This window comes from Falco punctatus (genome assembly GCF_963210335.1).
Source record: "Falco punctatus genome assembly, chromosome: 1".
Taxonomy (NCBI): domain Eukaryota; kingdom Metazoa; phylum Chordata; class Aves; order Falconiformes; family Falconidae; genus Falco; species Falco punctatus.
The window spans coordinates 118,459,738-118,476,594 of NC_137580.1; the positions used below are offsets into that span (position 1 = coordinate 118,459,738).

A 16,857-nucleotide genomic window follows, 5' to 3' on the forward strand; every position below is an offset into this window, starting at 1 on the left:
GCTCCATAAAGTGCAGCCATGTCATCAGACGCTGAGATGGCCATCTTTGGGGAGGCAGCTCCTTACCTCCGAAAATCAGAAAAGGAGAGAATCGAGGCCCAGAACAAGCCTTTCGATGCCAAGACATCCGTCTTTGTGGTACATGCAAAGGAATCCTATGTGAAAAGCACAATACAGAGCAAAGAATCAGGGAAAGTCACTGTCAAGACTGAAGCTGGAGAAGTGAGTAAACCGTAAGATTTACAAACAGCATTTGATTCCTGCTCTGGGCTCTTAGCTGGCATGCAGGGACCTTTCTTTCCTCTGACAGACCCTGACCGTGAAGGAAGATCAAATCTTCGCCATGAACCCTCCCAAGTACGACAAGATCGAGGACATGGCCATGATGACCCACCTCCACGAGCCCGCTGTGCTGTACAACCTCAAAGAGCGTTACGCAGCCTGGATGATCTACGTAAGTACCAGCAGCAGCCTGCCTTTGGGCAGCCGGGAGGAACTGCTCTGCCAGGCCAAGTGGGAGCCAACGTGCTGTCTCCCTTCCTCGCAGACCTACTCGGGGCTCTTCTGTGTCACTGTCAACCCCTACAAGTGGCTGCCGGTGTACAACCCGGAGGTGGTGTTGGCCTACCGAGGCAAGAAGCGCCAGGAGGCCCCTCCACACATCTTCTCCATCTCGGACAACGCCTATCAGTTCATGCTGACTGGTGAGTGCTTGACCTCCCTCACAGCAATCTAAACCAAAAAAGGCCAGTGATCTCACTGCGGTATGTGACAAGCCAGCTAAAGACACTATAGAGATGTTTGACTGAGAACTTGGTCGATTTATGCAGGAATTAATTTCAAGTGGAACTGACCCAGAAGCATGCATGACTTAGCACTGTGTATTATTTGCACATTGTTTTAAAAAATTCTACCCTTTCAACACTGCAGAAACACTGCTTGATTTTGTTTACTACTTTTTTCCACTGATGGGGAGAAAGAATTATTATTCTATGTAATCCTCTATTTTAAACAAAAATAAACAGTTTGATTATATTTCCTAATGAGAACTGTGTAAAGAACAAGTAGGTATGAAGCTTTTGAAAAGAACCACATGCCTCCAACAGCTCTATGCATCCATTTTGGCTTTTATTTTCTGCTGTTGGGATCTTGAAGGAAATCAGGTAGTCTTAGACTACTACTTGTAGACTTGGGAGAAGCCCCGGCTTCCACAGCTTTACTTCTCATTCAGCTCAGTATTACCCAGGTCAACTGCAAACACTGTCTTTCATTCTGTCCCTTTCACAGACCGCGAGAACCAGTCGATCCTGATCACGTACGTACACCCCCTGCTTGGGTCCCTGCGGGGCTGCCCGGTGCCAGGGGACCCCCTGCCTGACCACACGCTCTCTGTGTCTCTCTTTGGGTTGACAGCGGAGAATCCGGTGCCGGGAAGACTGTGAACACAAAGCGTGTCATCCAGTACTTTGCAACAATTGCAGCGAGCGGGGACAAGAAGAAGGAAGAGCAGCAGCAGTCAGGCAAAATGCAGGTAAATTAACAGGTGCTGGCTGGAATCAATGCTTTCCTCTGTTCCTGACGTGATTTTTGGAAAGGATAAGCAGCAATAATTCTCATCCTGCAGGGAACGCTTGAGGATCAAATCATCAGTGCCAACCCACTGCTGGAGGCCTTTGGAAACGCCAAGACCGTGAGGAACGACAACTCCTCACGCTTTGTAAGTTGTTGCCTGGCACAAAACAACTTCTTCCTTATCAGCGCACTGACTCAGATATTCTCGCAGCCAGGATTGGTAAAATGGATCTCAAGTGAGTTTTCTGCTTCTTTCAGGGCAAATTCATCAGAATCCATTTTGGCGCCACGGGGAAGCTGGCTTCAGCTGACATTGAAACATGTAAGTGACCCTTCTGGCCTGATCCCTCTCCTCCCAGCCTTCCTCAGTTCTTGCGCTCACTCTGTCCTACCGTCCTCGCCAGACCTGCTGGAGAAGTCCAGAGTCACTTTCCAGCTCAAGGCAGAAAGAAGCTACCACATATTCTATCAGATCATGTCCAACAAGAAGCCAGAGCTAATTGGTAGGAAAGATCACTAACTTCTCCAAGCAAACATCATGCAGCAACACTCCATTCCTTTACGTGCCAATTCCATTTGCTCTCTCTGTGTTCCATCTTCTTTTCAGAGATGTTGCTCATCACCACCAACCCATATGATTATCAGTATGTGAGTCAAGGTGAGATCACGGTTCCCAGCATTAACGACCAGGAAGAGCTGATGGCCACAGATGTAAGTAACACACAGAAGTGTCCTTAGGCGCACTCTGACCTTTAGCAGGCAAGGTACTTACTCTAATGATTCTTCTATCAGAGTGCCATTGACATCCTGGGCTTCACTGCTGATGAGAAGACAGCCATCTACAAGCTGACAGGGGCTGTCATGCACTACGGGAACCTGAAGTTCAAGCAGAAGCAGCGTGAGGAGCAGGCAGAGCCAGACGGCACAGAAGGTACCAGCACAATACACACCACAGCACAGATTATACCAGAGCACTCACTGATACAGGCAGTAATTCAGAGTCAGCATCACAGAATCGCAGCCACAGAACGGTCAGGGCTGGTAGGGACCTCTAGAGATCATCTAGTCCAACCCTCCTGCTAAAGCAGCTTCTCCTAGAGCAGAGCCTGTCCATTTCCCCAGGTGCTGGTATTGTACAATAGAAACACGACCTAAGCAGAGGACTTTGCTGGAAGAGCACAACTCAGTGGAAGATGCAGATTATTCTGAAGCATGCAAACTATGAGGGCCAGTGATTCCGAAAGCACACTGCTATCGGCGGAGGCAGCCAGAAGCAACACAAGCTTTGCTGCTGTGCTGAATGGCAGCTTCCCAGACCCAGCACAGACCTAGGAGCCACCCTGCTCACTGCCTGAAGTTTATGTACCCAGGTCTCATTTACCATCAGCTGTAGTCCCCTCCTAATGGAATTGTTTCCAGGTAGTAGGAAGCCAGAATCCTGAAGCTGCTCTGCTTCAAAGCCCATATTCTGGAGACAGCTCCCAATGCCTCAGCTGAGAGCATCGTGCTGGTGCATTTTACATGGGGGGTTTAAAGAAGCATCTGCTAATATGGCACCTATGGCTTATATGTTCTACATTTTCTTTTATATAAGCATTCTTTTCTTAAAGAAATCATTTTACATACTGTGCCTGCTGTCAGACTTTGGATTCAGTGGTAAAAGCAATAGCAGAAGATAGAATGCAAACTTTTCTTTGAGCACGCACTTCCAAAAATAGCCCTTCATCTCATGTGTCTGGCTGTAGATTTGTAAAGTCATAATGCACACTTTTGCATTCCGATTTCTTTTGTGTGATGCCTTTAAATTTACTTTATCACAAGTCACTGAAACAAACTGCATTGTATTTTCTTCTGAATGGATTTGCAATTATCTGCAACCTTATCATCACACCATGCTGATCTTTCCTTTTACTTTTTAACATGTATTATTGAGAAGTTTGCTCCCTAAATAACTCTAAACTTATTTTTCATTCAAAATTCAAAATAAACTATTAATAGTCGAAGAAAAAACACAAAACATAAATGCTCCATAATTACTGGAGTATGTTGCTTATGACAAACTATATTACTTTTTTATCTTAACTAATCTTTTTATCTGTACTAGAAATGTCTTTTTAAACTTTTTTTAAAGGAACAGTAATGTCTGCTGATACCTTAACAACTGGTTTTTTTTTTGGTGTTTAGTGGCTGACAAGGCTGCCTACCTGATGGGTCTGAACTCAGCTGACCTGCTCAAGGCCCTCTGCTACCCCCGAGTCAAAGTTGGGAATGAGTACGTGACCAAGGGTCAAACTGTGCAGCAGGTAACAGAAATCCCTGGTTTTTTTGACAAATCCATTGGACTTCCTCTTCTGCTCTACAAGCCTTCTGGTTTTTATTTTAGGTATACAATGCAGTTGGCGCCCTGGCAAAGGCTGTGTTTGAGAAGATGTTCCTGTGGATGGTTATTCGTATCAACCAACAGCTGGATACCAAGCAACCCAGACAGTACTTCATTGGTGTCCTGGACATCGCTGGCTTTGAGATCTTTGATGTAAGGCCAGTGTTTTATTACCATGCTTTGAAAAGTAACACTTTTATCTGCCAAAGTACTTAAGATGGAATTATGCCTTCCCGCCCCCCCCCCCCCCCCCCCCAAAGAAATCATTTGATCCTTTCATCTAAAGCACCATGATTCCCACAGGTTTTTAATTGAGTATAGGCTTTTGAGTTGCACATATGCCAATGGAAATCCATAAATGCATCTTTTGACTGATTTCAAACAGTAGACTAAACATGGCATTTGGTACCTAATGCAGAGACGCCAGATCCATAGATGTAATTTGTGCTTAGAAGACTTGGGACATGCTTTGAAATCAGCATTTGGAAATGTTGGAAAACTATTAAGTTGTGGAGCCTCCTCTAACTAAATTAGGCCAGTCTAGTATATATCAAAACTGACAAGTCTGAAATATTAAAGTGACTTAAGCATCTAGAGATCGTAAACACATAGAAAATATTTAGCTTGACAAAAGAGACAGACTGACAGAAATTCCAAAATCCTGGCTAAGCAAAGAAGGAACACTTGCAGATCCCCCTGTAACTTGGTACAAAAAGCCAGCATTGTTCTTAATCCTTAGCTTTCTAAATTTACATTAATAGGAATCATTTTTTGTAATTCTGCAGTTCAACAGCCTGGAGCAGCTGTGCATCAACTTCACCAACGAGAAACTGCAACAGTTCTTCAATCACCACATGTTTGTGCTGGAGCAGGAGGAGTACAAGAAGGAAGGAATTGAGTGGGAGTTCATTGACTTTGGGATGGACCTGGCTGCCTGCATTGAGCTCATTGAGAAGGTAGAGAGAATCTTTCTGTTTCAGGGAAGCACATTTCTTTCATGGTCATTTATTTTAGTCCAGTCATTCTTGATAAAATGACACATTACCGTTGAATTCTCCCAGCCCATGGGCATCTTCTCCATCCTGGAAGAGGAGTGCATGTTCCCCAAGGCAACTGACACCTCTTTCAAGAACAAGCTCTATGACCAGCACCTGGGCAAGTCCAACAACTTCCAGAAGCCCAAGCCTGCCAAAGGCAAGGCTGAGGCCCACTTCTCCCTGGTGCACTATGCTGGCACGGTGGACTACAACATCTCTGGCTGGCTTGACAAGAACAAGGACCCCCTGAATGAAACTGTTGTGGGGCTGTACCAGAAATCATCAATGAAGACACTGGCCTTACTCTTTGCCTCTGCTGGAGGAGAGGCAGGTCAGTTCTGTGAAATTCTTTTTTTCATTTTTATTTAATGACTACCAGAGGCATAAATATCAGCTTGGGTGTTCTAAAGAAAATGCATGTAATACAGATTCTCCCATGGTTTGAATTTATTAAGAAAGGAAAAGATCAAATGTATTTCAGGCGTTCTCCTCAGCCATGATAACCCCTTTGATTATCACACACATTTGTTCCCGTATTCCTTTAGACTGAGTGTTGACTCTTTTTCCCGCTGCATCCTAGCTCCCTTTTTTAGCATGATAGATACATAAAAACAAGCTTCTTGCAGTCTTATAGAGAAAAAATTTACAAATCAAAGTTTTAAAAGCATCTTTTTTTGGTATTCAGAGAGTAGTGGTGGTGGTGGTGGCAAGAAAGGAGGCAAGAAGAAGGGTTCTTCTTTCCAGACTGTATCAGCTCTTTTCAGGGTAAGTACAGAAATCATACTATCTATTTTTTTCCTTTTTTTTTTTTTTTTTTTTTAAGTTAAAGACTGTGAAACCTCACACTAACTCCAACAAGGCAGGTTTACTGCACCTATTAACAGTTTTCTGCATCAAGACCATCTCTTCAGTTATTCATAAATAAGCTGACTGTAAGTCAGCTGAGGCCAGCTGAGGAAGGTACAACTTGATCTAAGCTTTCTTGATACGTTGGAAAAAGTGCTTAGGTCAGCTCTTCCTCCTCTCCCTCTGCCTTGGGAAGACAATGGTGGATACAACTACCTGCCTCAGGGGATCACAAGTCTGAATCAACAAATACAAATGGATGGGCATTTGCACATGGTAATACATAACATATAATACATAACATGTAAGTGTTTGCACATGATTATACATATGAAGTCAAGGCAATAGAGAAACGCCAAGGACACTTACCTTTCCACCAATGGACAGAGCTTAAGGCAGGTGGAAACAGTCATGTTTCAGAACCAGTGGCATCCTGCTACTAACTGGCATACTGAAGTTTTTCACACTGTGAAAGAGGTAAGTTTCTGAGCAGCTCCAAAACAGGGCTAAACTGAGAACTGTTAGGACCTAGCTAGTAAAAGTGATTGCTAAAATCAGAGATAGTTCATGGGTTTCCTTCTAAAAACACTAGGATGGGGTGCTGTAGGACTTGCCACTCAAGCCTTTTCTCTACAACTTGTTACCCCATTGTCACAAACAAGGAGTTTTTCTTGTCTTCTGCTCAACCTTTGTCAAATATATCTTCACAAGTAGCACCTAATGCCATTAAGCTTCTATTTCCTAGCCTTTTCTGCACTTATTCCTTGTCCCTCTTCCCTTTTGTCCTATTTTTGATTTAATTTCTGTTCCCATCAATAGTCAGTGTCTACCACAGACTGAGAATCTGGTGATTACAAAGTATCATCTTTCATTCAGAATTATGCCTTTTGCCACAGACTTCTGGTCACTATTCACCATAGGTGTCCTGTCTGAGTGGATGTGTCCCTCAGTCTCATGAAAACACATTACACAGGCTTGTAACTTTCTTTCACGCTCAAGACTTAAAGGCAGAAGAAAACTCAAATTAGGATGATTATAGGTGTAAACAGTGAATCTATTATTGCTTTTCAACACTTTACTCACATCTGACGATGTACCTGCAGAGGTACCATTTGTTAATGAAAATCTTTGCTTATGAACCCACAGGAGAACCTGAACAAGCTGATGACCAATCTACGGAGCACTCACCCACATTTTGTGCGCTGTATCATCCCCAATGAAACAAAAACACCTGGTAAGAACCTCAAATAGACAGAAATCACAGTGTGATGCAGGCATTAGTCTCTATGCTTTATCATTAAGTATCAAATAATTGTCTTATTTGCTTAGGTGCCATGGAGCATGAACTGGTGCTACACCAGCTGCGCTGCAATGGTGTGCTGGAAGGGATCAGAATTTGCAGGAAGGGATTCCCCAGCAGAATCCTCTATGCAGACTTCAAACAAAGGTCAGTCTCTTTGCTGCTCTCCATTCTGTCTTTACTGCATAAGTAGTACATCTCAACTATTTTAACATTGGTGGTTATTTTTTTATACCAATTCTATCTGATTATAACTGAAAGAAGGAGGAAATGTTGGACCGTATAACCAAAGGCAACATGAATGGCTAGCAAAAGAGAAACTGTTGGAAATGAGGAGAGAAGTCAGATGTCCTCACTGACTGCTGTTCATCAAACAGCTGAACTTTTCCAGTGTATTTCAATATGGAAGCACAATGAAGCTACAAAAGCCAAAGCTTAAAAAATTAAAAAATGCAGATTGGGATATGGCTACAACATGTTCTCAGGCAAAAATTGGAAACTCAGAGTGCTTTGGCCATTGTATCAGCTCCAAGTTTCAGGGACAGATGCTTTCTTCCTATGCATATAACAGCAATGTTTCTCTCTAGCAATTTACTACAACATAGTGAAAAAGAAACCAGACTGAAATGGCTGGAGATCAGTGTCCTCTTTTCATCTATGACTGATTACCTAAAGACAGAAAAAGTTTACTTAGTTTTGTTACCATCAGATTAGGACTTCATTATAACCATGTCTTTGAACAAGGGATGGAATTCCAACTTCCTCAGCCTCATTTGTCTGCAAAGACTGCTGTTAATTTCAGGAAACAGTATAACCTTATGACTTGAGATTGTCTTCATTAATATTTCCTTTCATTTCACAGATACAAGGTGCTTAATGCCAGCGCTATCCCAGAGGGACAGTTCATTGACAGCAAGAAGGCTTCTGAGAAGCTGCTTGGGTCAATCGATGTGGATCACACCCAGTACAAATTTGGCCACACCAAGGTACAAGCCCTCCTTGACCCACTCACGGCATGTCTGTGCTTTGCTCTGCCTGACAGTGACGGGCTGCAACATTCCCTTTCTCAAGGTCTTCTTCAAAGCTGGGCTGCTGGGACTCCTGGAGGAGATGAGAGATGAGAAGCTGGCACAGCTCATCACCCGCACACAGGCCAGGTGCAGGGGCTTCCTGATGAGAGTGGAGTACCAGAGAATGGTGGAGAGGAGGTAGACATTCCCCAGCTTCACTTAAAGCCCCTGTACCTGGGGGAAACTGTTGGCACTCATCATACTGAAGATATTCAATGTGCGCTTTAATTGTGCTTCAGGGAGTCCATCTTCTGCATCCAGTACAACGTTCGCGCATTCATGAACGTGAAGCACTGGCCCTGGATGAAGCTGTACTTCAAGATCAAGCCCTTGCTGAAGAGTGCAGAGTCTGAGAAGGAGATGGCCAACATGAAGGAAGAGTTTGAGAAAACCAAGGAAGAGCTTGCCAAGTCTGAGGCAAAGAGGAAGGAGCTGGAGGAGAAAATGGTGAAACTGGTGCAGGAAAAAAATGATCTGCAGCTCCAGGTGCAGTCGGTGAGTATTATTAGTGTATTTCTTCCAGAGGGAAATTAATTAGGTCTAAATCCTCTCCCATAATACATAATTCCCACACTACATACTAAATTGCCTTAGGAAACATTTTAATCTGAATCACTAATGGTAAAATTCAGACCACTCAGTGTCAACATTACAATATGAGGTTTTAAATTGGGAACGACCTTCAAAGTTTCTGTGCCTGCAGGTATATTTCTCCATGCAGGCTCACAATATAAGGTCCAACTGTAGTCACTACACACTTTGGTACACACAGTTAACAGAGTCTGAGGAGCAATTCCATTGAATACTTACCAGGTTTTTAATCAGTTGCCTAACTAAATGAACCTTGTATTGTTTCTTAGGATACATGGTATCTCACCTGTCCTCCTGCAGCTAATATTCCAGGAAAACACAAATACCCTCCTCATTCTAACTGTCAGCCCTATGTGTGTCTTCAATGCCCTTTGGAAGATCAAAAGATTTGGCAACATTTACACAGTGCTCTTCTGTCTTTTAGTGTCTACTTTGCAGCTTCAAAATAAAGTCAGGTTCAAGTTGAAACCACCATATCTAGATTATGTTCCAATTTATCTGGAACAAAGCAGGTGAATTCTAAGTCAGACATGCCAAGAAGAGCTTTTACAGATGCAAAACAAAAAAGATCTGTCCACAATTATATTCAGTTATTAACTCTCAAGGAACATAATCAAAATCCTTAGTAAAAAAAGTATTTTCAGCTATATAGACATCTTATCTATAAACCCAGCAATAGACAATACTTGATGAGAGTAAAAAAATTAAATAGAACAAAACCCTTCTCTGAATTAAAAGAGGCTGTACACAAATAATTCTGCAGAAGATAATAAAAAGTAATTCCAAGTTGCTTCTGTCAGCAGTAAATACCACTTTTTCTATCCAGTTTTTCCTAAAACATGACATGAGCAAACAAAACTATGTTTCTCTAACAGGAAGCTGATGCTTTGGCTGATGCTGAGGAAAGGTGTGACCAGCTCATCAAAACCAAAATCCAGCTGGAAGCCAAAATTAAGGAGGTGACTGAAAGGGCTGAGGATGAGGAGGAAATCAATGCTGAGCTGACAGCCAAGAAGAGAAAACTGGAGGATGAATGTTCAGAGCTGAAGAAAGATATTGATGACCTGGAGTTAACGTTGGCCAAGGTTGAGAAGGAAAAACATGCCACTGAAAACAAGGTATGAGGCAGAACCTGTCACCCCTACTCCAGAAAAGAGCATGTGCTGTTACAGGACTTCTGCATCTACTTCCTTTATTTACACTTGCTCTCTTCTTCTCAAAGGTGAAAAACCTCACAGAGGAGATGGCGGCCCTGGACGAGACCATTGCCAAGCTGACTAAAGAGAAGAAAGCCCTCCAAGAGGCCCATCAGCAGACACTGGATGACCTGCAGGCAGAGGAGGACAAAGTCAATACACTGACCAAAGCTAAGACCAAGCTGGAGCAGCAAGTGGACGATGTAAGCACGGTTGTCCAGAAGAACAGGGCGGGTATAGATTATAGAACTGGCTGGTAGAGCGCTGATGGTTATCTTCTATTCAGCTGGAAGGGTCCCTGGAGCAAGAGAAGAAACTGCGCATGGACCTTGAGAGAGCAAAGAGGAAACTCGAAGGAGACCTGAAACTGGCCCATGACAGCATCATGGATTTGGAGAACGACAAGCAGCAGCTGGATGAGAAACTGAAGAAGTAAGCGTGGCTGTGGGGCACCAGACTGTGGGGCTGGTGCGCTTGGGGGGTTTTGCTCAGACGCTAACAGAGTTTGCTTTGCCCAAAGGAAAGACTTTGAAATCAGCCAGATCCAGAGCAAAATTGAGGATGAGCAAGCCCTGGGCATGCAGTTACAGAAGAAGATCAAGGAGCTGCAGGCAAGTGTCTGGCCCTTCCCCTCTCTCAGCCAGTCTCAGGTCGGGAAGGAGGAGGGCATGGGTGCGAAGGGTGCCTAATGTTCCCCAGGCTCGTATTGAGGAGCTGGAGGAGGAAATTGAGGCAGAGCGAACGTCTCGGGCAAAAGCCGAGAAGCATCGGGCTGACCTGTCGAGGGAGCTAGAGGAGATCAGCGAGCGCCTGGAAGAAGCCGGAGGGGCTACCGCCGCTCAGATTGAGATGAACAAGAAGCGTGAGGCAGAATTTCAGAAGATGCGTCGCGACCTGGAGGAGGCCACGCTGCAGCACGAAGCCACGGCTGCGGCCCTGCGCAAGAAGCACGCGGACAGCACCGCTGAGCTTGGGGAGCAGATCGACAACCTGCAGCGAGTGAAGCAGAAGCTGGAGAAGGAGAAGAGTGAGCTCAAGATGGAGATTGATGACTTGGCCAGTAACATGGAGTCTGTCTCCAAAGCCAAGGTATACAAATACATTATAGGTTTTTCTGACCAACAGAATTCTATACAATACAACATCTGCCACCTGCTGTTATTAAGAGTGTGGATGGTTAACCCCTCCCCTTCTGTACAGGCAAGTCTGGAAAAGATGTGTCACACACTGGAAGACCAACTAAGTGAGATCAAGACAAAAGAAGAGGAGCATCAGCGCATGATTAATGACCTCAGTGCTCAAAGAGCTCGTCTGCAGACAGAATCAGGTAAGACATACACATCTGTAATGTGCAAATTAATAGTGTCAGAGAGGTAATGCAGAGAAGACCATTCTGGGTATAAGGTCTTTAAAACATGCTTTGTCTATACTGTAATGGAAATGCATGAAATGGGATCATAAGCTTCTGTAAGGTCTGCTATCTTCTTTTACATGCCCATATGTCCAAAATACTGTCATCAATAGCAATAAAAGGCTTGTGTATCTGCAAACTTTTCCAGGTGAATATTCACGCCAGGTGGAGGAGAAAGATGCTCTGATTTCACAGTTGTCAAGAGGCAAGCAAGCTTTCACTCAACAAATTGAGGAAATCAAGAGGCACCTAGAGGAAGAGATAAAGGTAAGAAGGCTTCGTCATAAACATATGAAATCACAGAATCAACAAGATGAGAGAGAGAAAAAAACACTTAGGTAACTCAGTGCAGGTCTTATGTTAGCTTTGCTCCCCCAGCCTTGCAGCCTGTGCACTATTTTTTTTGCAGATTCCCAGGTCTTACTCTCTCACTCAGTAGCTTGCACTCCCTCCCACCAGAATAACCCAGTGTCTATCAACACTGCAGTCAGGCTTCCCAGGATATTTCCATTCATTGTTGCACCACGCTTTTTTTCTCCCAGGCCAAGAACGCTCTGGCCCACGCCTTGCAGTCTGCTCGCCACGACTGTGACCTGCTGCGGGAGCAATACGAGGAGGAGCAGGAAGCCAAGGGGGAGCTGCAGCGCGCCCTGTCCAAGGCCAACAGCGAAGTGGCCCAGTGGAGAACCAAATACGAGACGGACGCTATTCAGCGCACGGAGGAGCTGGAGGAGGCCAAGTACGTGGGAAGTGGGATGTCAAACGGCTGGAGAAGACTGAGGCTGTCAAGGGAAAGTGGAGTCTCTGGGCGTGGGTTACGACAGGGGTGGGACAAAGGCAGGGATCTGTTGTCTTTGTGGTAGAGGGGTCAGAGGGAGAGACAGGAAAGTGTGCTGTGGAAAAAGTGCAAACTGGAAGGACAAACGTAGCCCTTAGGGCTAGAAATGTAAAAACAGTCTGAATACTCCTTAGGTGCTAGGACACAGAGTGACAGAACCTGTAGGCAGCATGCAGTCTTGGAACAGAAAAAACACTGTGAAAGGCACTGGGCTCAGAGCCCCCAGAAGTGGCCAGCTGCCCTCTCACGGAAGTACAAAATGGGCTGCCCTCTGGTCTCTGACCTGGAGCTGTACTTATCTCCCCCCAGGAAGAAGCTGGCCCAGCGCCTGCAGGAAGCAGAGGAACACGTTGAAGCCGTGAATGCCAAATGTGCCTCCCTGGAGAAGACAAAGCAGAGGCTGCAGAATGAAGTGGAGGACCTGATGATTGACGTGGAGCGATCAAATGCTGCCTGCGCAGCTCTGGATAAGAAGCAGAAGAACTTTGACAAGGTCTTGTGGGCTCCAGCCCTGGGGTTCCTGGGCAGAGCGTCCCCTCCCGATTGCCACATCCACGCTCACGTGCCATTTCCCTTCAGATCCTGGCAGAATGGAAGCAGAAGTATGAGGAAACGCAGGCTGAGCTGGAGGCCTCCCAGAAGGAGTCTCGCTCCCTCAGCACGGAGCTGTTTAAGATGAAGAATGCCTACGAGGAGTCCCTGGACCACCTGGAAACGCTGAAGCGTGAGAACAAGAACTTGCAGCGTAAGTCCCTGGCCCTCTGCTCCTGGCTGGCCTTTCCCACTGCCCACCACTACCCACCGCTCCACAGGGGTCTGTGCCTGCGTGTCTGCAAAGATGCCCGTCACCTTGGTGCGGCAGGGCCCTTCCCGTTCTGCTCCGTGCCTGACCGTGCCGTTGGCCTTTGCTCCCACAGAGGAGATTGGTGACCTCTCAGAGCAGATTGCAGAGGGAGGCAAGGCCATTCATGAGCTGGAGAAAGCCAAGAAGCAGATTGAGCAGGAGAAATCTGAACTCCAGGCCTCGCTGGAGGAAGCTGAGGTACACAGCATTACTTATGGCTCTCTTACATGTCTTGGATCTCTGTCTCGTTGTAAGCACTGCGGAGTCATTGCCAGGCACAGGAGGAAAAGAGTGTTTGTATAAAAGCGTGGCAATATTATCTCAACGTGGCATTCCTTTATCCTCAGGGCTTCGGGGTCAACATTTGTCTTATGAAAAGTATTCCTGTTCACTCTTTCCCAGGCCTCCCTTGAACATGAAGAGGGGAAGATCCTGCGCCTCCAGCTTGAGCTCAACCAGGTGAAGTCTGAGATTGACAGGAAGATAGCAGAGAAAGATGAGGAGATTGACCAGATGAAGAGGAACCACCTCAGAATTGTGGAGTCCATGCAGAGCACCCTGGACGCTGAGATCAGGAGCAGGAATGAGGCCCTGCGGCTGAAGAAGAAGATGGAGGGAGACCTGAATGAAATGGAGATCCAGCTGAGCCATGCCAACCGCGTGGCTGCAGAGGCACAAAAGAACCTGAGAAACACGCAGGCTGTGCTCAAGGTCCGTTCAGCAAAGCAACAGGGAGAGAAATGACGTCCCTGACAATTCTGGTGCCCAAGCGCACGCTGCCACCTTGCCATTTCTCTTGTCCCTTTTACAGGATACCCAGATACACTTGGACGATGCTCTGAGGACGCAGGAGGACCTGAAGGAGCAGGTGGCCATGGTGGAGCGCCGAGCAAACCTGCTGCAGGCTGAAATTGAGGAGCTGCGGGCAGCCCTGGAGCAGACGGAGCGGTCAAGGAAGGTGGCTGAGCAGGAACTGATGGATGCAAGTGAGCGTGTACAGCTCCTCCACACTCAGGTCAGTGTATAGATATGTTTAGTATTTATACTTGTGTTCTATATATATAAAATAACTGAAGACTGGCTGAACTGTAACACTGTTTTGTAAAATGCATTGTAATTTTCATAATATGTATAACAAATTATAGAAGTTACTTTTCAGTTTCAGGTATAATATGGATTTCATTTAACTACACAGTACAGATACCTTATAAGCAATAAATTCAGAGAGATACATTGAGGTTCTTACTCTACAACTTAATTAAGTTCAACAGCTTTCACATTTGCATTTGTGACTGTAAATTCAAACTTAGGTTGATCATCAACAAAATAGGAATGCACAAATCCTGCCATTAACATTTAATAAGGTCATTATAAGTGTTCTATAGCACCAATTAAAACTTTTACTGCCAGTAGATTGAAAGTGGTAAGGAAGGACTATGTCTTTTTTCTTTATAAGTCTAAACTTCTCTTTCTCTTGACTGAGAAAGTGTAAGAAAAGGTTTCGAGGAGGATGCTGTTGAAATACATCACAGCTGAGAAATTAACAGCTACCACAGCAGCTCTTTTACAACAGAATCCCATGTGACTGGAGGCAGAATTTAATAGTAAAAAACCAACATTAATGCAATGTAATGACATTGATACATTATTGCAAGTTAAAAAAAAGAATTCTGATGTTGATACTCTTCTACAGAACACCAGCTTGATCAACACCAAGAAGAAGCTGGAGACAGACATTGCCCAAATCCAGAGTGAAATGGAGGATACGATCCAGGAAGCCCGCAATGCTGAAGAGAAGGCCAAGAAGGCCATCACAGATGTGAGTTGGGGGCTCCCTTCTGTGCCCATGGTGGGTGTATTTTCCCTCACATGGTCTCCAGCCCCACAATGGCTTTGACCCTTTGCTCTCATCAGGCAGCCATGATGGCAGAAGAGCTGAAGAAGGAGCAGGACACCAGCGCCCACCTGGAGAGGATGAAGAAGAACCTGGACCAGACGGTGAAGGACCTGCAGCACCGTCTGGATGAGGCCGAGCAGCTGGCTCTGAAGGGAGGCAAGAAGCAAATCCAGAAGCTGGAGGCCAGAGTGCGTGGGGCTTTTCTTTGTGCATGAGTGAGCACGCCACGTTAGCAGCCAGCAGGGAAGCTCCAAAGATGGGCTTCTCGTTGCAGGTGCGGGAGCTGGAAGGGGAGGTTGATGCTGAGCAGAAGCGCAGCGCTGAAGCCGTGAAGGGCATGCGCAAGTACGAGAGGAGGGTGAAGGAGCTGACCTACCAGGTAAGGCAGGAGGCTTCTTTGTGTTGACACACTCTTCTTCCAGGATGTCAGAATGTTGGTACTTTACCTCCCAGAGGGCTTTCTTTCTATACATCAGTCAGTGACATGTTTAACAGGATTTTGACTTCTGTCCTCCTGGACAGCAATGCTCCATAAGAAATGTTACTCCATCTTTTTCACATTTATGGAATGTAGAGGAAAAAGCTAACGAGGGCTTCTCTTAATTGCCATTCTCTGTAGTCTGAAGAAGACAGGAAGAACGTTCTCAGGCTGCAGGATCTGGTGGACAAGCTGCAAATGAAGGTGAAATCCTACAAGAGACAAGCTGAGGAGGCTGTAAGTATCACTCTGACCAAGGTCAGACTTCCTTCTGATGGTGGTGGAATTCGATGTTGGTGTTTTCTTCTGTCCATCTTATTAAAACGTTGACTGTTTTGATGCATTTGCTGCTGCAAAACAGTGGGGAATGTTAAAGTAAGTATTTCTGGGTTTGGAAGGAACTATACTTCCCCAGCTCCATTTGTTTTGCCGTGAGCCTCACTTACTGCCTCTCTCCCTTCCTACCGTACCCTGAGTGTTAGAAGATCCTGCTAGTCTGCCTGTTCAGGACTCTGCCTTGAACTCTGCCTAGACTATGTTGTGTGAAATGTGGCCATGGTCTTTTTGACACTCAGATGTTCTTTTCTCTTCTGGCACACTTAATGCCTTGAGCAGCTTCTTACCTGGGTTTTTAACCTGCCCTACTTCTGCAGCTGTGGCATTTAAATTTTTTTTGCCCAGGTTTCAGATTTTTAATGTCCATACACTGCCTATTTTTTTCATAACTCCCTCTCCCCACACAGGAGGAACTGTCCAATGTCAACCTCTCCAAGTTCCGCAAGATCCAGCATGAGCTGGAGGAAGCTGAGGAGCGGGCTGACATTGCAGAGTCGCAGGTCAACAAGCTCCGAGCGAAGAGCCGTGAGTTTCATGGCAAGAAGATAGCAGAGGAGGAATGAGGATTCCAAGTTGAAAAAGTGACCTGAGGCATGCATAAAATGTAAATCTCTGTGTTGCTTTCTTCTGTAATTATCATTTATGTCTCTGTAATAAAAACAGTAGAGACCTTTACATATGATCAGTGATTAGCGTGTGTTATTCTAACACTCATTATTTTTGTAGTACATGTACACAGTTCATGTTTTCATTTAAAAGTATATTAAACAGCAATACATATTTACATTTTTAAAAATGCTTGAAGAATAATAACAATTATATAGATTCACTATTCATCTTGTAATGAGATGTAAGCAATTATTTGATAGAGTAAAACTACATTATTTCAAGTTATTTTGATGAATCTTAGAAAAAAAAAAGAAGAAAAAAAAAAAAAAGAGAAAGGAAAAAAGAAAAGGAAAGGGGATTCCGGTAACATTTTTTTTCTTAAATTTATATATTATTTTTATTAATTGAAAATGTTGATTGTTTGGTTAGGTTTCAGCGTGTGAGAAACTCAA

The 16,857-nt window shown here is 44.8% G+C and overlaps 1 pseudogene across 1 annotated transcript; it reads left to right on the top strand.

The window, feature by feature from the left end:
* The first annotated feature begins 3 nt into the window (after positions 1-3).
* On the top strand, positions 4-16,385 carry LOC308069411 (myosin heavy chain, skeletal muscle, adult-like; annotated as a pseudogene). The gene is made up of 37 exons (XR_013931966.1): positions 4-222; positions 311-454; positions 548-704; positions 1,288-1,315; positions 1,414-1,531; positions 1,625-1,717; positions 1,831-1,894; positions 1,977-2,075; positions 2,180-2,283; positions 2,365-2,503; positions 3,757-3,875; positions 3,956-4,105; positions 4,738-4,908; positions 5,014-5,329; positions 5,675-5,754; positions 6,982-7,282; positions 7,998-8,121; positions 8,207-8,343; positions 8,445-8,700; positions 9,672-9,914; positions 10,019-10,195; positions 10,279-10,424; positions 10,513-10,603; positions 10,692-11,081; positions 11,193-11,319; positions 11,552-11,670; positions 11,946-12,142; positions 12,551-12,734; positions 12,821-12,986; positions 13,159-13,283; positions 13,488-13,796; positions 13,897-14,100; positions 14,779-14,904; positions 15,000-15,170; positions 15,257-15,361; positions 15,602-15,697; positions 16,204-16,385. The product of XR_013931966.1 is annotated as a myosin heavy chain, skeletal muscle, adult-like (transcript).
* Positions 16,386-16,857: the final 472 nt, after the last annotated feature.